The 23,167-nt window shown below is 41.6% G+C and overlaps 1 long non-coding RNA gene across 1 annotated transcript in view; it reads right to left on the bottom strand.

Moving 5' to 3' along the window:
* The window catches only part of LOC136558862 (uncharacterized), a 76,987-nt gene that overhangs the window by 12,448 nt on the left and 41,372 nt on the right, over positions 1-23,167 (bottom strand). The gene's annotated exons all lie outside the window — the stretch shown is intronic.

The following is a 23,167-nucleotide window of genomic DNA, read 5'->3' on the forward strand; positions in this document are numbered from 1 at the left end:
AGCTCCACTTCCTGGGCTTGGACCTTTTCTTCACAGGGGCAGGACACTACAAGGTCAGCTCTGTGCAGTCCAAGCAAGAAAAATAATACTGATCTTCTTTCAGTGGAGAAATGGTGCAAAAATCAGAGACTGGCAGGATATCATGGTACAGACCTCATTCATAGGCCCTGTATGGAAGTGGTTTGGGCTGCAATCTCACCAAACAATCACTTTCCTTCCTTGGAAAGTCCTTGGACATCCAAGACCTTTCCACTTGTGCAGGTGATCTCTTGTGCATCACAGGATGGTGTGAGCCAGACCAGGAGCTTCTCACTACTTTAATGTGGTGGCCTCAGGTTTGGATTCAGTTTGGGATTTGGAGCAATAGCTATCAGCTCATCCACATGAAAATGTGGCCAAGTTTGCTGCTGTTTCCCTGGGTTGCGGCAGCCATCGTTCGTGGCTATGCATCCACCTCACTACTGCTACACCCATGCAAACTGTGCCTCACCACGGGAAACGAGCTGATCCAGTTCAAATTCTCCTTTCTCTCTGTCAACACACAGAAATGAAGATAGAAACTGCTGCCTCCGTGTTGCTCAACACGCCGGGCATTTGAAAGGGCTTTTAGGTGAATGTGGAGCCAAAGTGTCTGTCTCCGCCCACTCTCCTTTTTGCCAAAGAGGTAAGAGGGAAAAAAACCCCATAAATATAGTCTCTGTCATTGTTCTCTGATTTCAGTGGGTTGCTGGAAGTGTGTGTGTTCTGCAGAGTTTCTGCAATAAAGCACCTCCCTATTTTGGAGGGGAAGAAGTTATTTTCTGCACATGCAATTGACTCAGAGACTTGTTTGTCGTGCAGGAAAAGTTGCGGGATTAACTTTGAATACTTTGATATTCAGTGATAAAAAGGACACACCAACATGAGGATTTGAGGAGGCTCAGTATGTCCTTCCTTCTTGCTTTTTACACACCTACAAGCTGGGCATGAATGACAGATTGCAGCTTCAGTCCTGGAAACTGTCTCTTGAGGCTTAATCCAAAGAGCAACAATGACATCATGAAAGCTGGTCCTGCTCCACTGAAAAACCAAGCAGCTGGCTGCAGGTGTGGCTGCAGTCAGACTCTAATGGCCAAATTCACAGCAGAGAGAGGCTTCAGTGAGGTCAGCTGAAGCTGCCAAAGACAGAAGCACTGTAAAGCCTTGCCCTTCCCCAAGGCAGCAGCTCACCCTCCTGTACCAGTGCATGATTCAGAAATGAGGCAGTGACTTGGACAGTGCACATGTCTCTTTTTGGTGATAAGGAAGGAAGAGGAAATGCTGACAGCATCAGCCTAGCATTCTCTCAGGAAAGACCTAAACACAAGAGTTTCCTCAACTTGAGAAGATTTATAGCTCAAACCCAGTGTAAGCTCTCCAGAGCATCTAAAGCAACTCAGGACAATATCACCTGAATACTAATTAAGCTCCATAGTGTGCTAACTTGGATTTTATCCCTAACCTCCATTTTGTAACCTATAAGTACTTAGTCATTCATTCTGCACACATTCAGAAATCACAGAAAAAGCTGTGTTTCTCAGACTGCCCAGCAGCAAACCAGATCTTTTTGAGAGGGATGATAAAGTGATGGAGTTGTAATAGGGCAAAGGATCCAATGGCACAGGGTGCATTTCTTTCACTCAAGAAGGTGATAAAAACATTTGTCCCTAAGTCTTATTCACAATGGCACTTCTGATACAAATAAGTTAGAGTAATTACAAGAGAAAGTATTTCACAGTGGAACCAGAGAAAGAAACAAATCTGAAAGGCAGCTGTTGCTCTGCAAGGTCAGTGTGATTGCTACAGAATTTCTCCTCTAAACCTTCCAGTAGAACATCCACACCTACACACATGCTTGGCATGAAACACTCCTGTGAAAGCATTACCTCTGTAGAGGAGAAGAGGTAGGTATGACTTTCTCTTTCAGAGTCTCAAACAAAGAACAATATATACCAATCACAGAACTCTTAGTTAATTCTGTCAGCTTGGCTTTTGAAGTTAAGTATCTTACACCCTACCCTTAGGAAGCATCTTTCTGTTCTTCAAGTCACTGGAAGAAAATAATTTTCCACCAGCTACCAAATCTGTAGAAAATACAGAATTCATCCTATCTCAAAAAGAGTTTCATTTCAAGGAAAGTAATCAGTGTTATTCCAAAAAATTAAAAAGCAAATCCTGAAGGTTTTTTATAGGTTGCATAGATGTAGTTAAGAGGCTAATGGTATAATTACGTGCAATGAAGTAGGTATGCTGCAGCACCTTGCATTTCTTGAGCAGACTGGGGTTCCTACCCCTCTGCAAGGTCCCCACAGCTGTCACATGAGAAGGACTGAGTGCCACCAATGTAAGGCTGCAGTGCTGTCCTTCCAAGGTCCTGTGGCACCAGCAGGTCTTAATGGGCCATGGGAAACCAAATGTCTTTATCTAAACTTTGGTGACATCAGCAGGGTTTACCTGTCTCACTTTAGAATATGAAACATTTTCAATGACCTTGCACTGACTGAAAACTGACACATTACTTTAGACTCTAGTTTGAGTTGGATCATTCCCACAGCATCAATGCAATGTCAGTAGCTCACGGTGCAGGATGGCTCGTCCTGGCTTTGGACTTATTCAGAGGCCTCTCCTGCTGAGGGCTGTGTTCCTCCTAAGGAGAGCTTTGCATTTGCCTTCAAAATATAAATTCCATTGGGAAAAGGAAGGAATGGAATCTAATTTAAGGAATTGTAGACCTATTAGAGTGGGCAATATTTTTTCACCAGGACTCTGCTGAATGAAAAATACATATTTGTCAACACTAAAACTTTCCAGGAATGTCCCACTTCACCAACTTATTTTCATATATAAAACTGAGGAGAAATTCCCTCAAAATTAAAATCTTTTGTTCTAATATTTTCAAAAATAAAAACTTGATGTTTCTTCACAAAAACAACTTTTTGTTTTGAGATGCATTTCAGCTTACTTTGAAATAAAATTGAAAACATTTTTTAAAATCTCAGTTTCAAAATAAAACAGTTCCTTCGGGGATCAAACAGAATATTTCATTTAAGTGGTCAGAAAGGCTTTTTATTCTTTGGAGCTGATGATGAATCAGAAAAATTCTTTCTTTCCATGACTCCGGTATATGCTGTTTTGAAGCGGCTTTGATATCTGATATTTATTACCTTAATCTCATTTGTGCCTTAGCATTACTGGCTGTAATGGCTCCATGCTTGCCTGATGTTAGATGTTTAAATGCTGTGGCCCTGAATAGTGCTTTAAATGCTGTGGCCCTGAATAGTGCTGGAATGGAAGACCACTTAGGGATCATGGGTACTGTTGACATAAACCAAGCAATTATGATGGGACTGTTGACCTGGTAGATCCTATTGATCACTGAGAGACAAATAAACAACATGTCCAAGTCACATAATTTCTGTTCAAATAACATGGATGTAAATAGAGGATATTAAACCAGTGAATTTTAATTATAGAAGAATTTGAATGTATGAGAAAAATCAACTCAAAAGAAATTGAGATCTCATGGCATTCAGATTTATTTGAATCTTCTTTTAAATTGGATCTGAGAGCTGATGAAGAAGTTGCCATATTTTCAATCACTAATAAAAGTAATCTTGAGACAAAACTGATCTGAATATAGGTATTTACTTTTAGAAAATAACATATGTTAGTGCTTGAATGCACTGACTTGTGACTACAGGAAAGCTGCCCGTCATCTGCATTTTATGAGTACATCTCTTTTTTTATGCAAACACTAGGGAATGTTGTCTTTTGTGTGGCTGGTTTTCAATATGTTAAGAAAAATACCTTTTTTTGGAAAAGAAAGTAACTTTTTGCCACCAGAAGCCCAGAATTATCGCATTAGGACCACCCTGGTTGGCTTCTCTGTGGAGTTCTAACTTCAAGGAAGTAGTATGGACACAGAAAGTTATGTTTAAACTGAGAAGACTATATAGGTTTGTACTGGAGGTTTTGTTTCTCTATTTGGTTTTAATAGAGCATTCATTATAAATTAATGAAGTATCATACAGACTTTATTCTTATTGTTTAGACAACTATTATCTCCCATTTGCAGAGACAAAAATGAGAGTATCCTGAGGATAAAGCAACTTCCCAAAGTTCAAATATTAGGAAAGGTAACCAAGGTCTTTGAGCCACAAGCCTGCTCTTTCTGGCAAGGCCTGAAACAAGCATCAGAGCTGGAAATCTGCCTTTTTCTCCTATTTTTTTTTTCTGTGGGCAGGGCAACCCACAGGAGTGACTAGCCATGAAATTCCTAGGCAGTTCTAGGTTTGGATCCTGAAACTACCCTCAACTAAGTTTCACAATTTTTGATTCAAGCATTTATTATAATGTTATTTATACTTAGACAATGAAATCTGAGCATGTACCAGCTGAGCCTTTGAACTGTATCCCTTCTTCTTAGTGGTCTAGTCATCTTTCCACAGTAAATATGTTAGGTACAATGATCACTGATAGAATGGGTTCAGCCAATTCCACATGGAAAATACTTTATGTTGAGACATCGAGAAGTGTAACACTTTTAACTTCAGCAGGACACATCTTTGGAAACAGGCTTTAATCCTAGCTATGATGACAAGATGAGTCTGTGTTTCAAGTGGTACAAAGAGTGGTTTCAGGTCCTCAGGCCAAATTTTCAAGGTCAGATGTGTATACAGGCAGCTGAACAAATGGTCTCAGAGAAAATATGCACAGAGATGACATGTAAGAAGAAAAATTTTCTTCAGTTTACTCCTACTTGTGTTTGTTTTCCCCACTCAGATGGCTCTAGAAACCTTCCCTCCATCTCTCCATCCTGTCAGGATATAAGTTTATGCTCTGAAAGTCTGCCAAAATGCTTTGGTGTACCATTGGGGTCTTACAAGATGGTCAGCTTATTCTGGAAAAGAAGCCATATTTTGGATGCATCTTCATCCTACATCTCCAGACTGCTCCATCCCAATGCAGACCCCACATTGATCTGCCTGTGCTTTTAGCAGTGCTGCAGCATGCCCAGGTGTGTGCTTCAGAATGACCAAACACGCAAGGGAAGAAGACTGGAGGGTGATCCAGGTCACCCACTGACAACGCTGGAGTTTTCCCTGATACCTTGTCCCTGTAGATTAGGCAGCACTGATCAGATGCTCTGGGAAACCAGGAGGTCAGACAAAATACTCACAATTTGGAAATCTTACTGGATTCCTCTGCATTGCTGTGAATACTGCCTGTTTCAAGGTATCTGGTAAATGTTTTTGTCATTGTAAGTAACAACCTGCAAGAAGAAAAGGAAATAGACAAACAAAAGGGAGCCTCATCCAGAACTAGGTGGCCATGTCCTGCCCGTCCTGTCCTTACAGGCAAATTGTGATGGCTCTCCTTTGTGAAGAGATTCTTTGAAACTTCACATCCAAAATCTGATGGTTTCCTTACACTATTGCTCATACCATGATCAGCTGGAAATGCTCTGAAATTTTAGTTGTGCTCCCCCAAAAAACACCAACCAGGATTTATTCTCAAATGTATCTTTTGATTAAGAAAGCAACCATTACCACTAGCAGAAAAGCAATTCAGTTATTGCTGGTAGCTATTTGAAAAAAACAAATCAGTTTTTCCCAGACAAAATCAGATCATACAAACAGGAATCTCTACACCTAGCACAGCTTTCCCACATAGAGAACTCAAAGGCTTTACAGAGGATACAGCTACTGGACTTGTCCGCACTGAAAATTAATCCCAGTCCTTCTGTGAGCCAGAACACCAAGCAATCTGCTGTCCTTCATCTGCAGGAGGGAGGAAGGTGGGGAAATAGTAATTCTCCCTCTCTCACATTCAAGAGTTAAGTTCTGCTCTCTCTGATCACTGGTCTCACTCATGTCCATGTGGAGTCACTGCTTATCTTGCAGGGCTTCATGGCTTGGTGGTCCCTTTGGAACAGTCCACCTGCACGATGCTTTTGACTCTTATTTTTTTAAACTTTCTTCTTTTTTTCTCTTATATTTTGCAGCAATGATTGAGCCCTTTTGGTTTGTCTCTGAGGAGAGGAAACTCAATGACTCATAATTACCTTGCATGCCATTTAATGAAATTGAAGGAGCACAGTAACATCCATAATCTAACTCTTTGAGCTTGTTAAGCCCTAGTTCTGCATATTTCCAATTGCTAATATTCAGACATAAATGGAAAAAGGTTAAAAGGATTCAGTGAATTTGTAACAAATGTGCCCTTTGTGTATATGAATTCTGAGTTGTCTCTACTGGACATGGTGTGTTGGTTAATCTTGCTATGAATACCAAAATTACCTCCTTGCTAGCAGGGCTCATTGCTGTTATTACTGTAGCCCAGTGAAAAGGGCATTGACTTAGGTGCTAAGAGACTCAGATTCTCATCACATCATTGCTACTGTCCTGCCATTTGTCATAGGACAAATTCCTGCATCTATTTATTTCTGTTCCTGTTCCCAGCTGGTGCTGTCTTGTGTATCTAGAGTTGAAGCTCGTTGGGACAGAGACCTCCTTACATACTCAGTGTCAGATCTCAGTTAATTTCTTAATGAAGTAGTAACAAATGACAAGCGGGTAAATGTTAAATGAAGAGAAGTTCCATCTAAAATTAATGAACAACTTAAAAATTGAGCATACTTGGTATGAAATTTAAACCAGCTTTATCAACTACAGTTTCAGCAGCCTTAGATTATCTGGTGCAGAAGGTGATGCGTTCTGCAGAAGCTTCTTCTATGTTTTAAATACAGGGCCTTTTAATAAATAAGCACTGAACAAAAGCAAGACAGCTGATCCCATGCCTTTTCAGCTTTACCTTGCTTCCAGTTGGCCTGCTTTTGTCATGTCACTTTCCACATAGATTTTTGCACTGAAAATGAAGAACTCAGAGGGAGAAGTTATTACAGAAGAAGATTGAGAGGTGATCAGAGATTACCTGGAGTGAAGGTGTATGAGTTCTGCAGCTGAACTGAGAGCAAATGATCAACAAGAAAAGAAATAAAAAAGCAGGGAGCAGAAGAGAAGAGAGGCAGCACTTTATTTATTAAGTGCCATCAATGTTTAAGGTATAAGGTAGAAATTCCTGAACAAAGTAATTCACAGTTTAAGAGTAAAATTGTACCTTTAAGAAGGGTAAAAAAAGCCCACACTGAGGCCAAGAAACCACTTACTGAGATTTCTCAGAATGTTTTCCAGCAACACTGGGATCTGCTTTCCTCCCACCACTCTGGCAGGAAAGGAGTTTGTCTCCATAAATCACACCTCCCTTAGAGACCACTGTCACCCTCATGGATATCCTATGTTTCCCCTGTGGCTGCTGTTCAATCACCAGAGCTGTGTATCTGCAGCACTACATGCTCAGGAAAGAATAAACAGAAAGAAAAATGTAAAGAACAAAACTGCCAACTTAATGAAGGGGTGTATTGTGGTTTAACAGCAACTAAGCTCCACGCAGCTTCTCACTCTCTCCCCCTCACTTCATCCCTCAATGGGATGGGGAATAGGATCAGAAGGGTAAAAGTGAGAAAACTCATGGGCTGAGATGAAGATAGTTTGATGAGTAAAGCAAAAGCTGCACATGGCAAGCAGAGCAAAACAAGGAATTCATTCACTGCTTCCTATGGGCAGGCAGGTGTTCAGCTATCCCCAGGAAAGCAGGACTCCAGCACGTGTAAGGAGGGCTTGGGAAGACAAACACCATCACTCCAAATATCCCCCTCTTCTGTCTTCTTCCCCCCAGCTTTATATGCTGAGCATGGCACCATGGTGTCCCTTGGGTCAGCTATTCTGGCCACCTCTCCTCCCAGCTCCTTATGCTTGCCTGGTGCAGTGGGGTGAGAAGCAGAGAAGGCCTCAACTCTGTGCAAGCCCTGCTCAGCAATAGTTAAAATATCCTTGAATTATCAACACTGTTTTCCAGTACAAACCCAAAACACAGCCCTATACTAGCTACTATGAAGAACATTAACTCTATCCCAGCCAAAAGCAGCACATTCTCCATCCCTTATTCCATATCATTTACATCATGATCCCACACCTTCCAATTCATCCTCACTGACCACCACCCCTTTCCCATCCTTTGAAGGAATACACAAATATCATTCCCTTAGTCTATGGACAATCCCTGTATTATATGTTCATAAAACACCCATAACATGTCCACAGAATGTCCATTGAGGTAATTTCATCCATGACTTTGAGTTCCACCTGTCAGGGGAGTCACTTAGGACAGAAGAGGCAGTGTTTTGTTAACATGTGTCATTGGGCACCAAAACCAGCTCAGGTCAGCTCACTGTTGCACTTGTACTGCTTCTCCCAAGACTTGTCCTCCACTTCTTTACGTGGTTCTTGCTATAGTAATTCCTATAACTCATAATTCAAATCATGGGTGACACAGATTTAGAGTATTTCCATTACAACTTTCATCCCTGATTCCCTGGTGCCTGTTCATAGGTTTTAACATGATGAACTCTTCCCCTTGCTTTCAGCCTGGCTAGCAACCTTAAAAGCTTCCTCAGGAAGAGGACCAAGGCTAGTAAGTAGCAGAGTGTAAGCATAAGGACTATTGAAGAATCCCCATCATCTCTAGCTAAGCAGTCAGTCCTCTCTCCAGCTGGGTCTGTCATGTTTCCATCAGAAGATATCCACTGTTTTATACAGTGTTACTTTTGGTTGTCTTGGATTTTTTTTCATGTTTATTTGTCTGTAGCTGATGAAGTTTGGTCATTGCTGCCCTCCCCTCAAGTATCTATGGCAAATTACAACAGGCACCTGTTTTGGCTATTGCAGCACAATGGCCTTTACATCATTTGAACACTTCATATCCCATTTAGCACGGCTCAATACCTAAAGGTTTCTCTGAAGTACAAAAATTTATGTGATGGGACAAAGTTTAAGACAGACATTGTATTTCAGCAAGCTGCTCTGTACTAATACCAGAAAGAACAACAACAAACAGGGTAGCCCTCTCTTTTGGATGTAGGGTGGAAATAAGACATGTAAAACTGTCTGAATTCCCAGTGTCATTCTTGAGCATGGACCCCATGTGAGGCACAGAATCCTAGCCTCTCTCTCTCTCCCTCCTCAGCACCATTGCACGCTCTTTAGTATTTTGCATGTGCTGGTGGTGAAGAACTGATTTTTGTTATCATCTAAAAGCACTATCATGTTGAAAACAGGAGGAGGAAATAATAGAAAACCACAGCTCCATAAGTGAGAAAGCTGCAGAAAGGTAGTAAGCCCTCCAGACAGAGTTCTTGGAAGCCTGTTCTCCTACCACTGAAAGGAGATAAAATCTAGCTGAGGACAATCATATTTGGCCTAACATGACCCCTGCTTTTAGAGTAAGAATCAGAAAGAAGTATGTGGCCTTGCAAGCACAGAAAGGTATTAAAGTCATCCACCCTGGAAAGAGCCATTAGGTTAAAAGGCAACTGATTGGAGGTGTTTGTTTCCTCTACCCATAATTTTCATACCAGGAAATGTAAGACTTTTTGTTGCCTTTTCAGAAAATACCAAGGCTCTAATATCTACCATGCCAGAGTATGAAACAAAAAAGAAAATAAGAATTCACTTCTGGTTTACAGCTGTTGTCCCAATAGTTATATATGCTCCAATAAAAAATTACAATGGTCCAGGGAGACTTATTTGCCAAGCCACAAGCACATCAGGCTGCAGAAATAAACAAGGGCCAAGAGAAAAAAGTCAGTCCTGTTGGAAACCAAGTATGCTATTGCCAATCTTGTGATACTGTAAAATGCTACTTTCCCACCTCCAGACCATGAAACTAAACATATATATATATACTAGATATTTTTATTTGCCTTCAACAATCCCCAAAAATTCAAATGTACAATCTTCTCCCCACCATCATGAGGGCTTAGCACATTTATTTTTAAACAAAAGCTGAGATTATCATGCAATTAAGTGGCTCTAGGCACTGAGCCTTAAAAAAATACCCTTTAGAGGTTCACTTTCAAACAATGAAAGATGGTGAGGCTGCAGTGAGAGAGCTGACAGAGGAAAGGAGATCATGGCAAAGGCTAAGGTGAGAGTGGCCAAGCAGGGTTAGTGACAGTCTCAGCTAACCCACGAGTGGGGTCTGACCCAGGAGTCCGAGGAAGAAAGCAGCAAACACACAAACCTCCAGCCTTGGTGTTTGGCTGCAGCTCTGCTGCGCTTGATCTGCAATTCCTCCGGGAAATCCCACTGAGATTTTTGGCTGGAACTTTGGAACAACTGGAGAGGAAACTTCATTGAGCCCTCTCCCTGTTTGGAGAGCACTTTATAAGTTTATGCTGTGCTGACTGAACACTTCTGCAGTGCAAACACCAGCCTTGAGACTCGTAGCTCATACACATGGCAGTCAAGGTTCACAGGGGCTGCCAGAAGAGGACAGTCCAGTGAGCAGGGGCACAAGGCAGCTCCTCCTGGCACAAGCTCCAGCAGATCTTATTCTTTCATTCTGCAGCTGCAAGTTGTTGTAGTTTCCCGATGGGTAATGGAATCTGCTGTTTTCTCTCAGGAGAGTTACTAATCTTTTCAGCTACATAAATACACTTCTATTATTGTCTGAGTAAATTGCCTTAGAAAACTGTTTCTTCAGGAAAAAAGTTGAAATTTCTTAAAAGGAAAATGTCAGTATATTTTTCATAATTATTCCACTACTTTTTTCTACCATTGTTTATGGTAAAAATCTTCATAGTTAGGAATTAGCATATACACTCACGTTATCATATCTGCTTAAGAATCTGAGTTTACTCAATCCCAAATAAAAAGTGTGACTCATGCATCCCAGTCTCCTTGCTCCTGTCCAAATCTCACCTAGATTTCTTCCCAAATCATTGCCTGCTTGCATTTGTTTGTTATTACAACAATTCCAATTCTTGGATGGCAAAGAGCTCTGAAAAGAAAAAGATTATACAACCCCAGAATCAGCCTCGCACTTCAGTTCTCACATCCAGCCCTTCCCAGAAAGATTCCAGTTCAGCGGGATATTTTTCCAAAAGCTTTATTCTGCACTCAGCAGTCTGCACTCACTCTGCCTGCTCCAGCATTAAGATGAAGGGGGTGTTATGGGAGCCAGGGAAGCGAGGCAATGTTTAGCAGATTCAGATTTCAGGTGGTCTGAGTCCCCTGAAAATGAGGGCAATGACGGAGGAGGGATCTGCTCTATTTTATACACTGTGTTAGGTGTTTGTAATGATACCACTGAAATTAAGAACTCTTTCAGTATGTAAAACTAGACGGCCTTTTGAATAATTTCTTTTGTAAAAACAAAAGAAACTATGCAACAGACACAATCTAGATATAATTTCCAAATAAATCTACTCTGTGATTTTACCAGGATGTCTGTGAGTGGAATGCAGGCAAGTCCACAGCAGATTCGTTGAGATGCCTATGAATGCTTGTCAAATCTAACTTTATATTTTAATAAAAAATTCTACTAAAAAGAAGCCATGCCTAAGCAGAGTGCACTGGAGAAACTGTAGGCAAATCTGTACCTTATTAATATAATTAATTTTAGTATCTGATCCTACAGCTGAAGAGCACTTAATGAATACAGAGGGCAGATGCAGTTTGGCTGTGTCTTCAGTAGGTATGTTTATTTGTTATCAGAAGGCTAACAGTATCCCAATAGCAATTTACATGGAATGTGCAGTTATTAAAACCAGAACAGTGGAAGAGACTGTAATAATTTTTGAGTCTGGCCCTGAAATTACCTGCTTAAACAGCAATTTTACTGTTGCAGCTACATGTGAATGTTTTGACTGGTCTCTGGGCCTTCTTATGCTGTAGCTCTGGAGTGCTGTAGCTCTGGAGATTTTGTCACAAATCTTGGAATATTTTGCCCTGCAGAAACCCCAGCTCCTGGCAGAAGCAATCTGGCAGAATATCATCTTTCCTTTGTTTACTTTTTGAAGCCTCAAATCTTCTTGGTTACACAGCAAAGCTCAGCCATGTAATCTTCTAGAGGCTTAAAAATCAAAACTCAGATAAAATAAAGTCCCTGTTTCCTAGACCTAAAAATCTCCTGATTTTTAAACTGAGCTTATTACCCCGGGGATCTCAGCACTGCTTTTTTACAAAACTGGGACTGCAATACTGATTGAGGGGCCCCCAACATCATCAGTAGCACATCTCTCCTGGCTTTCAGTGGCAGCAGATCTGACCTGTTGTGATTTATTAATCACAGAGTTTGTCAAAAATACGTTTCAGCTGGCAGTGTTAGGGAAGAGGTGAGGAGAGGAGAAGCAGGTGCTATGTTTTAACAGAAAGGACTGTGCCTGTTTACCTCATAATCTAATGTTTTTACTTTATGGTTTTAAATTTCACAAAAAGCTACGGCAAAGCCACTTAGTAAACAAGGGAGGGAGCAGTGGCTCTGAAGGAGGTGGCAGCTGCTTTCACAACTGACAGAGGCTACTGTGCCCAGCTCCATGTGCCTGCAGCTGCAGAGCCCTGTCAGCTTCAGATCCAAAGTCTAAGGAAACCACTGCTGTCCTGATCAGCTAATGAATAGAAAAGGTTACAAAATAAAAGCAATGTTTACATTCCCCCCTCAGCATTTCATTGCAGTAAAAGCTGTCCTGGAGGGCCAGGAGTGTCTGAGCTTTGGTGATCCCATGCATCCCAGTTTTCTCTCCGGGCTACACCAGGCACCCCAAGAGCAGCTGGAGGGGCCTGACACCTTTTCATTACAAATTCTGCACCCTAGCACTTGGAAGCCTACAGCAGCTGCTGACCCACCATGCCCTTGGGAGCTTTGACCCCTCAGAAGCATGGGTTTTGCAGGGGGGACCCAGTTTTCCAGGAAGTGCAAGCCCCAAATAAACATTGTCACAGAAGAATTGCAGAGGGATAGGAACACTTCCATGGGTATGGTCTCAGCACTTTCTGTGTGTTCCCTCCTGATCCCAAAATGAATATACAACTTCTGCCACGATCACGAGGATTTCTACCTCCTGGGCCAATTATTGCACCTTTTTAGTCAGGGTTTAAGACAACTGAGTGACTCCAAGGTGCACTGTGAGAGGAGGGGGGCCCAGTCCCCTCCATGGGAAGGGCACGGGAGGCAGGACCAGCAAAAGCAGAGCAAGATTGAGTCCTTCTGACTTTCTTCCAAAAAAAATACTTGCAGAGAAACCTGGAATTATATATAAGTAAAGTTGCCTTTTGATATTACCACGTAATTTCCACTTCTGGCAAAGAGATTTTTGCCCAGGCTAATTTGGAGACATTTCCCTTCATCACATTGGCACCGCCGTGTCCTTTTTGATAGAAGCCTCATTCATGGGGAGAGCCAAGGCAACCCATTCCCCTCTCACTTCTGCAAACAGAGCTTGTTGTTGAGTCTCTTGAAAGGCTGTGTGAGAAGATAAACATGCTACACATGAACTACCTTAGGTGGAGGTGAAATACAGATGATTATATTTAAGGGCTTACAATAGTCGTTAAGAGCTTCTAACCACAGGCCCTGGCAGAGCTGGTCCTCGGCTTGCAGTGCATGTCTTGGCTACATCCTCAACTGACTTGCTGTTTGTACCCCCTAAACAGGGCCAATCTTGTCAGTCTGGTGGCAATGGGAACAAAACAAAAAAAAAAGAAAAAGAAAAAGGAAAAAAAAAAGAAGAAAAAAAGGAAAAAATCCAACTCTGTTAATAGGATTATAAGATTTGGGGAATATAATGTTACTGCAGATCGTTTATTTTGAAAGCTGATTTCATTTTAGTGAAAACAAGCTCAGCCCTGCACACTGGGGGTTTGCAGCCATGATGCCAAACACAATCATTGCTGGTTTGAAAGATGTGATTGCTTTTTAATGTGGAAATTTCACAAGGTTACAAAAGAGGAAAAAATTAAACTCCTTTCTTATAACAAAGTCACCCTGGGATATGAGCTACAATGCCCTGACAATGTCCAGATACTCTGACTGCATTGCACATCAGAAAGGTGGATGAGTGTGATTTACACCATTTCGCAATTGGGATTTTTTTCACAGAGCTGAAAAATCTGAAAAGTTTTGAGCAAAAATAAAAACAGGGCTTTGTAAAATGCATTTGGAATTGCACAAACACAACCCAAGGGTCAAGGAAGTAGAGGGGGGATGAGTAATGTGTCCAAATGGATAATTGTGGGGATAATATGATTTCCCCTTAATTTCTGACAGCTCGGGACCCACAGTGGCCGCCCACTCGAGGTATTGAAACCTAAGTTCCTCCTCAGGCTAGCAGACAACTTTTATATTTTGTTAGACATCAGAATAAAAAAAAAAAAGATAGTCAGCATCCCTGGCCTTTTCAATAGCAACCTCCCAAAGGGCTTAAATATATTCTAGAAATAATGGCTAAGCCCCATTTTCCTGGGTGTTAGATGATGTTCTGTCACCATCTCAGAAGAACCATTGTTGTGACAAAAGCCTCATGGCACAGCCCGGACAGGGCTGAACAGGGAAACAGGCACTAGCAGGAATGTCCCAGTCAGAGGAATTCATCAGGAGGGACCAAAAGGAAAGAATTTTTCCAATATGCTCTTAAAAGAGTGATGAAGAGGGTAACAAAGCTGCCACTTTCTGAGGGGGGGTGGGGGAGGCGGGCCAGTAGAGACTCGTGAGCTCTCTCCTTCTTTGTAGTGAAGATGCTGCTTTTGATCTACAGCGCGGGGAGCGCTCTCCCCAAAGGCAGGGGTGAGGAGGGGCGTAGATCTGGAGGGAGACACAAAGGATGGAGCTGAAGCACTGCCTCCGAGCTGGGGATGGAAATGACATGTGCGCTGCGCAACCTTTTTCTTTCCAAAGCAATTTGCTATCATTATATTGCCCGTGCATTTCCAATACATGTCAGCCTGCTCTCTTTTAACTTGGCGGGAGGGGAAGGTGCTTTCATTGCAGGGCTCCTTGCAGAAGCTCACCAGACATTGCTATTATTGCATCTGCCGGGCACAGCACAGAACGCTGCTCGTTCATTAAAGAAATGGGCTTAGAGCAGAGCAAATTTATTCAGTCCCTGTTAGAGAATGCTTGGGTGGGTTTAGACGTTTTCATATGCAGAAATATTCCACATTTTCAAAGCAGAACAGTTTTTCCCTGTAACTTCAATTTGGCCTCTATCTAGCATTATCAAAATAATTTAGCTTTGTTTGCCTGGATCCTGTCAGTGGTGAAAATCCAGAAAACTACTAGAACACCATTTATTAAGGATTTCATAAAGTTGTAAATTACAAGATTCCCATTAACTATTTCAGTTAGGAATCCTATTTAACTATTTCATTCATGTTCTGGTCTGATTCACATGCTTCTCTAAATATTGGGGCACGGTGCGTGGTTACATATCTTCATGTGTGGAAGAAGAGGTGGGGCAAGATTTTAAACAAAATTTCAAATTACTCTTCTTCAACCAGATGCTTTCTCATTCACACACCAAGGGATGGAGGTGAAAATCATTCCATATGGCATTGTGCCTGGGCTGATACACTCAGCTGAGGCTTAACATCCATAGGCAACACACAAAATTAATTTGGTCTCTGTTTCTGCATTTTCAGTGATTAGTACAAGGAAAGCTATGCAGAGCAGAACAATGTCATTTTGGTTCCCTCATCTATTTTACCCTGGTGTTGGGTCAACCTCAAACAGCCTGAGTGTGAGGCAAGCCCTTCCACCAAACTTTTTTTCTTCTGTTCTTGCATGGGAGGTTGGTAGCTGGGAAGGGCCTTTTTGGTGGGAGGGCAGCCAAAACCAGCCATGTCTAGCTGTTTAGCTTTGGAGTCAGGGTTCCTATGGCTACAGAGAGGCTCTGCAAATTCTTGGTTTCTCCTGCAGAATTTGGAAGATGACATCAGTCAGTTCCTCCAAAGACATAGAGGAGAGCAGAAGTTCTGACCACTTAGACCCATGTCCAGCAACCATCACCTATTGATAATGTAAATACCATCCTACAACACATGGTGAAGGAGTTTCAGGAAGAAGCATCAGCAATAGCTTGCCATTGATTTATGCCTGCCCTTTCCTCTCCTGGAGCCATTGATGGGGCATTTGAAAAGGAAGGTGATGCTGCTGGGCGGTGGCGATGCCTGCAATGCCTCTCTCCAAAATGACGGTGTAAGAAAGTGCTTTCAGAGGACTTGTGCAGCCAGGCCAAGAAGTGGGCTTGGGAGACAAGATGCCTAAAATTTGCCCTGTGGTTCTCCTAAAGGAGTGGTGAACTCTAGGGATGCTCTCTCCTGCTGCCTCTCTCTTTTTGTGCAGAAGGCTGAGTAACAAAATCAAAAGCACAGCTTGAAGCAAACCAACTGCACACAGGTTTCCTCGTGGCATGACAGGCTATCGCAGCCCAATGCTAGGCTGCTAGACTAGAGGCAGTCTTTCATTGAGTTTGTCTTACTGAGAGGAAAAACTGCTTTGTGTAATAACTTTATGGTAAATGTTGGCAAAAGATTTGCACTGCATACTGAAAGACAGACATTTCTGACCACAGCTCATGAAACCACATTTATTTACTCTGGCATTTGTCCATTATTTGTTCATAGGCTTTCTGTCTCTGCTAAATGTGTTCCAATTTTGGGAGCTAAATCATTGCCAGTAGTTTCCAGGACATTCCGCTAGGCTAAGCAAAATTGCCCTAAGCAGTTGTCAGAAACCACTGGAGTAGTATTTTAAATACAGAGAATTTGAAGAAAAGAAAAGATACCAAGTGTCCTATCTGTCTGGATGGCAGATCCTGTGTGTTGTAAAAAGTTAGGGAACAGAAGCAGAGAGCTTAAAGAACTGCCTGACATTCCTGAACCATTTTCCAGAAGCAGTGGGCTCAAAGCACTGTCTTTCCTGAGCCATTTTCCATCACTTAATGAACCAGTCTGATTTTAAAATGAGGATAGTAATTAAAAATATGCATATGTATTTGTCAGCAGCTCATCAGAGAGAAATTATGCTCAAAATTCCATCTGGAAAACCCTATTTATTTCCTTCTTTACAAAAATGAACTACAAAGTACAGGAGGAAAGCCATTGCAGTAAAAACTGATAATTGCTATCACATGGCCCAACAAAAATGCACGTTTATAGTTTAGACGGGACAATATTGTGGCTTTTCTAGACCAACCTGATGCATCTGCTTACTATCCTATATCTGACAGAGCTCAGAATAACATGATGTATTACCTGCCCTGACAACAGTCCAATAAAGATTGCAAAATAATCCCTAAAATAATGAGTGCTGGCTTCAACTATATTTTGAGTTCCTATATTTTCTCTAATGTTATTTTTCTTGGCATTAATTATTGTAACTACAGATAGCATCACTGCCCAAAAAGAAGCTCAGCGTTTCTTCAGACTTTGTTGAGTTCCTGTTGTTGAATTCTGGTATCCTCTGGCAAAGCCTGAGTCCATGTGAGCCCTCAGGAAGCAGGAAACTTGCCTACTGGTGATCTGGACTTAGCTGCCTTTTCTTTTTATCAAGCGTCCACTTTTTGCTATGTGTTACAGGGAACACTGATTATTTTCTCTACTTTTATCATGTCCCTTTCTTTTTCTCTCCATTTCAAAGAGAAAAAAATCCCAGCCTTCCAATTTCTCCACCAATGAGTCAGAGTAATTTCTGAGTTCATTTCCAAATGCACTTTCTTTCTGCAGACAGAACAGCCAGTCCCACCTATGCAGTGCTGGAGGAAGTGGTGGTAGTGATTTATGTAAGAGCATTCTGCTGCCCTGTTTCTCATCCATACCATTAAATCCCATCAAGGGTTTTAACCCACAGCTTCATATTAAAAGAGTATCTCAATGAACTGCCAACTAGGATTCCCCTCTAAATCAGTGCTTGAGAATTCTTTGAAAAAAGGTGGGCGGTTTTTTCCTTTTTGGCTATATAAATATTTTATCAACACTGAATTTTAGCTGCCATTTTATTACCGTCTATTCAATTTATTAAATTACTGATACATTTGCAACTACCTGAACCTCTTCAAAATGCTCTTTTTACATAGCAAAAAAAAAAAAAACAAGCTATGTCCTAATATTTTTCATCACACTGCCCAGCTGTATAGTAAACGTAGTAGTAATAGCAATAAAGCAATAACAGTACAGTAAGTAATGACATTGATCCTAATAAATGGAGCATCTCCATGGTAAACCTCTTACTTTGGTAAAAGCTGGCCATTTAATCTTTATGGGAGTAATTTTTATTCACTAGCTATAAAGAGTACTTTGCTTCCTATGTTCCAGATGGTTTTGATTGATAGAAATATTCAGCTTAACTTGCATGATGCTGTGGGGTTTTTTTCCCTTAGATTCATGTGTGTGTTTTTTTAGAGGTTAGTGGAAGTCTAGAGAAATGGATTTCTGGTTCACCTCTCTCCACCCTTCTGTGGACAACAGCAAAGATTCAGAGAGATTAGGGAGGCAAAGTGAGATTTGGCAAAATCTGCACCAAACTCACATATTCCTGCTCACTTACTCTTTTTACTATTTTATTTTTACTTGCCATTTGATGAATTTAATGGGTGCAGATAAGATTCCCACTGCTTCACAAATCCCAAATTATCCCTGTATTTTTAAATACTGGTAGTCTAAGCACAATCCTAATGCTTTAAATATTATGTCTTCTATCTCATAGAATTTTTCCTATTCCCACCAGTAATAAGGAAATGCAAATCTACTTGGCAGTGGTAGATTTATACTCTGTGGTAGTAATTTGCTTTTAATTTATTGCCTTGCTTCAGTGACACCTTTGTTTCACATTCTGTACCATTACTACTACTGCAAAAGAGGACAGGAAGAATATATAACTTTCTAAAACCTTATGCAATAAATATCTTTCTTAGCTCCCCCTTCAATTTCTGTGAGCCCAAGCAATGCTGTGATTCCCTTGAAGCCTCCAAGTTTGTGATATATGCAAATAAAGCATTCTTACTCTGTTTGAGATATGCGGCTACTTGGGACTGTTACAAGCTATCTTGACTTCTTAATTTTCCTCTTGCTTGTTCTTTGCCAAAAGGCAGCACCATTATCACTCACTCATGCATTAAAGTACATTTTTTAAGCAAAAAAAAAAAATAATAGAAGGACTACAGTGGGAAAGCGGCGGCATCTGGAAAAATCAAACAATGTGAATTAATACAATCTTTGTGGGCTGGAGGAAGCAATGGAGTCAAGGAAGGCCTTTGGATGTTATGTTTTACAATACCTCTGGAGGCCCAAGCCCCACTATAGGCTGTTTTCTTCCTGCCTCTGGACAAGCTGAAATTAACTGGTAATAACACACAATTAAAAGCGCATGTGTGTGTGTCTGTGAGGGGTGTGTTACTTTGCTCTAATTCCACTCCTTCTGTGCATTTTAACTTTCAAACTTAGACAGCGATGAAGAGGAGACAGACAGGTATACATAGCAGCCACATCAAAATCTTGGTGGGGCAGGGAGAACATTTGACACCTCCTTGTTTCAATGCCCCCTGTCTGTTTTCAATTTCACTAAATCGCTCCCGTCTGGGGATTGTATATTTTCAGTGGCCTCTCCCAGCAATGCAGAGGTGGAGTGTAAGTGTGCCAAACCCCAGCTATGCTCAGGCACAGGGCTGCACATTTACAGGAGGCAAGAAGGGAGTCAGCTCATGGGACCAGCCATTCACCCAACTTAGGTCTAAAAGTGATGCCAAGAAATTTCATTTGCCCTTTTGCCTTTATGGTCACTTTATGAGGGAAGAGGTGGATAACTTGAGTTACAAACTGGCTGATAATCTTCTGACACTGCAGCTTTGAAAGTAACACAAAAGGTTTGTGTGTGTGAAAAGTCCCCTGTTATGAGGGGATACTGTACTGCAGTTGCTGCTCCAGATAACAAGGATTATGCTGCCTTGGGTAGGGGATTTGCTTGGTTTTGAAGAGGCAAGCAGGATCTGGTTCTGAGCACTTCCAGGGAAAGGAATGGCTTGTAAAGGCAATTTGAGGAGGATTTCACTGGACAGCTGTAGGCACAGTGATACCTGGGCTCCAGGTTGCCATGGAGGTAAGTGGAGGTTTTGCTCCTAGTTTTGTTGAGAGAAAAGTTCTGGCCCAACACAGAAGCTTGTGCAGTCTTGTGCAATCTGCCTCATAGCAGCAACAAGGCAACACTGAATAGGGAAAAAGAAGAAGAGCTCCTAAGTCAGCTGCTCTGAGGCTGGATATCACTGTCTTGGGGTACATGGGGTACTCCTCTACGTCCTTCCTCCTGTGAGCATCTCACCAGAGCCAGCCCCTCACAGGCACTGAATAATGCACATTGCAAATGCTTATGCCTGAGCAGAAGCCCTTCATGTATGAATATGTCAGAATGTAAAGCAAAGAGATTCCCTCTAGTATTAGTTTGCACAACTCCCATGCCTTCTTCTGCTTGTCTACAGAGAGGGGCATGGAACAAGGTTAGTGTGAAGCTCTGGTCAGACTCTAGGCCAGTGTTGCTGCTGGGAGGGCTGCAGAACTCTGCCCCTAGGAGCCAGGGGGCTAAAATAACCCTGAAGAGAAAGCCAGCCAAGGCATACCATTAATTACTTTGGCCCACTGTAGATCATCCTGAAAGGAGCAGGATTTGGCTTCAATACAATTATGAAACCGAGGTGGTAATAGGGTGCTTTGAGAAATCCCATTGTGCCATTGGGTGGCCCTGAGGATGCAATGAATGAGTTACACAATAAGCTGGTGAGAGCATGAAAAGACAAGATACCTGAGCCACTCCACTAGAGCTTCATTACATTAAAGAACACTTCTTTGAGATCGGAAGGATTTTTTCCTCCCCTTCACTCACTGACTTCTCTGAGAATTGAGCATTACAGTGGCTTTGACTGTAACCATTATAATAATTTTCCAGTGCTAATGTTGTGGTTTTAATGAAAGGAAACAGCAAATGGTGTATCGACTCATATACACAAATCTGCACTTCATTTGCACAAAATAGCTTCTGGATGGCTTTCCTCCATGTTTTTGGTCAAAGCCACTCTTTTTGAGAAATGATCAATGTCTACACTGTTTGCTCTTCCACAGATAAAGCAGATGCTATTCATTACTGCCTTTGCCATGCATATATTGCTACTTTCCCCAAAGCAGCCGCAGTGGGTCATGTGTTTATTTTTCTTTAAATCCTTTTGTTCTTAAATCACTCCGCTTTTGCTTTCAGGATATGATGAATGATTAATGCTGTAGTAGCAGCATTATTGAATTAGGAAAGTCAGTGGCAGCTTCCAAAATCATTGAGACAACCAACAAATAAATACAAGCCACTTCTTTAGAGTTAGATGTAGTGAAGCAGTGTGATAGTGTCACGATAAGAAGAGGCAGGGCTGGTATGAGTACTTTTAAAGCTGCAGGATACACTTATCGTTGCTTTCATGTAAATCACAGTAGCTCTGATAACAGTGCAGATGTTTTGAACAATTTGCATTGGAGTAATATAACTACAATAAAGAAAAATGCTAAGGAACACTCAGAACTGGTGCAGGTACTTGGAGGGAATTCTATTGTATGAGAAGTTACATGATCACGAAGAAAGGAACTATTCATGGGTTTATGGTTTAGTCAAAGTCTAGAGATTAGGAGTCAGATGCTGAAAGGTAGGTGTTCAGCACCTCACAGGGATTACAGCCAACAGCACCAGCAATTACTCACCAGGAAAGGAGAGAGATTATAGATTTCTGGACTAACCCTTTGCAATCACCACTGGAATAGACAAGCAGAGTTAGCCTACTGTTTGTAGTGATCCAAGTGTGGTAATATTCCGGTTAAATGGGAGTTTGTGTGAAACAGGAAAGCAGGATTAAATTCATTTTCTTACATTTATACACAGATGGTTCTCTACTGGCTTCCTAACAATGCCCATCAGGTTTTGATGTGACCCTGTCTCTCATGTATTTCACCACAGCACCATGATGGGCAGAACAGCCAGTGTGGTCAGTCAAAGGTTCTAAAGGCCACTGAGCCTTTAGAACTCCTTAACATAGAAGTGAAGCACTGAAGAGACTGTGGAATGGTGAGAAATAAGCCCTGGCACCTCCAACTGCCTCAGTTTGCAATCTGAAGGGAAGAACCTCAGTGGGTATGGCACTGCATGTTGTTTGACAGCAGTAATTATCATGGCTTTCCTCCCAAAGGGCAGTCCCTGAGCACACTGTAGGCCTGCCTAATTCTTCTCCCTGCACCTCTGTTTAGGATTTCTGTAGATATCAAGAGACTCATGCTAGTTACTCCTGTGTACTCCTGAAAATAAAGGGCCCCTTTATTGAGTGCTATAGTGCTATATACTTTCCTGGCCTTAAAATCTTTTTTATTTTTCATTGAACTGTCCCTTATTAGAGCTAGGTAGGAAAAATGTTTCCCTGCAGAGTGAAAGATCTCACAATTTCAAGTGGTCTCACTGATGTTCTACTTTAGGATGCTACTAAGTCCTTTTAAATAGGGCCTGCTCTGAGCAATCAATAGCCAGAGATTAAGACTCTCACTGCAGCTATTGAAGAACTGGGTAAAAAATATTTCTATAAAGAAAAACCAGAATAAAATCTGTGTTAGTCCAGGATGAGCTCAGTGTGCTGGAAGAGGGCGGGATGCTTCTGCTCATTTCCCTGGCTGCAGCAGTTTCACTACACAAGCAATGACATGTCAGCCATGAGAAGAGACCTGGACTTCCATCTACTCCTCTCAGCATGGTAATGTAACTCCTGGACTGCCAACTCAGGCTTTTTCACTCTCTTGCCTAATGAAAGCCTTGGCATCTATGCAATTTGGAGCATCTCCAACAGGAGAAGCTCTCATTTTGAAGCAGACTGCAGCCCAGAACCCACCCAGACTGTGGGTGCTGACTTCCATGTCCCTGGGCCATCTTAAAGAGATTATAGTCCTACATGTGGTCTGCTCTTTTGAATCTGAATATCCAATGCAGAGAGTTCTGGCTGCCCTGAGACAGCAAATCAAAGTCTTTTACTTGGACCAGAAAGTCATTGAATTTATAACCACCTTCCCTTTGAAAGTTCTGAGTTTGAATCAGTGTTTTCTGATTTGAGGATTGTATTTCAAAGACCTTCCAGCCATCTGTGTTCCCTGTCACCTTTATCTTCAGCAGGTTCCTCTACCTGTGAGTCTTAGTTTTTTAAGAAATTTTTGTTAAGCTTATTCAAGGAAAATTATTTCTAGACTATTTC

The sequence above is a fragment of the Molothrus aeneus genome, chromosome 1, assembly GCF_037042795.1.
Source record: "Molothrus aeneus isolate 106 chromosome 1, BPBGC_Maene_1.0, whole genome shotgun sequence".
In the NCBI taxonomy this organism is placed as follows: Eukaryota; Metazoa; Chordata; class Aves; order Passeriformes; family Icteridae; genus Molothrus; species Molothrus aeneus.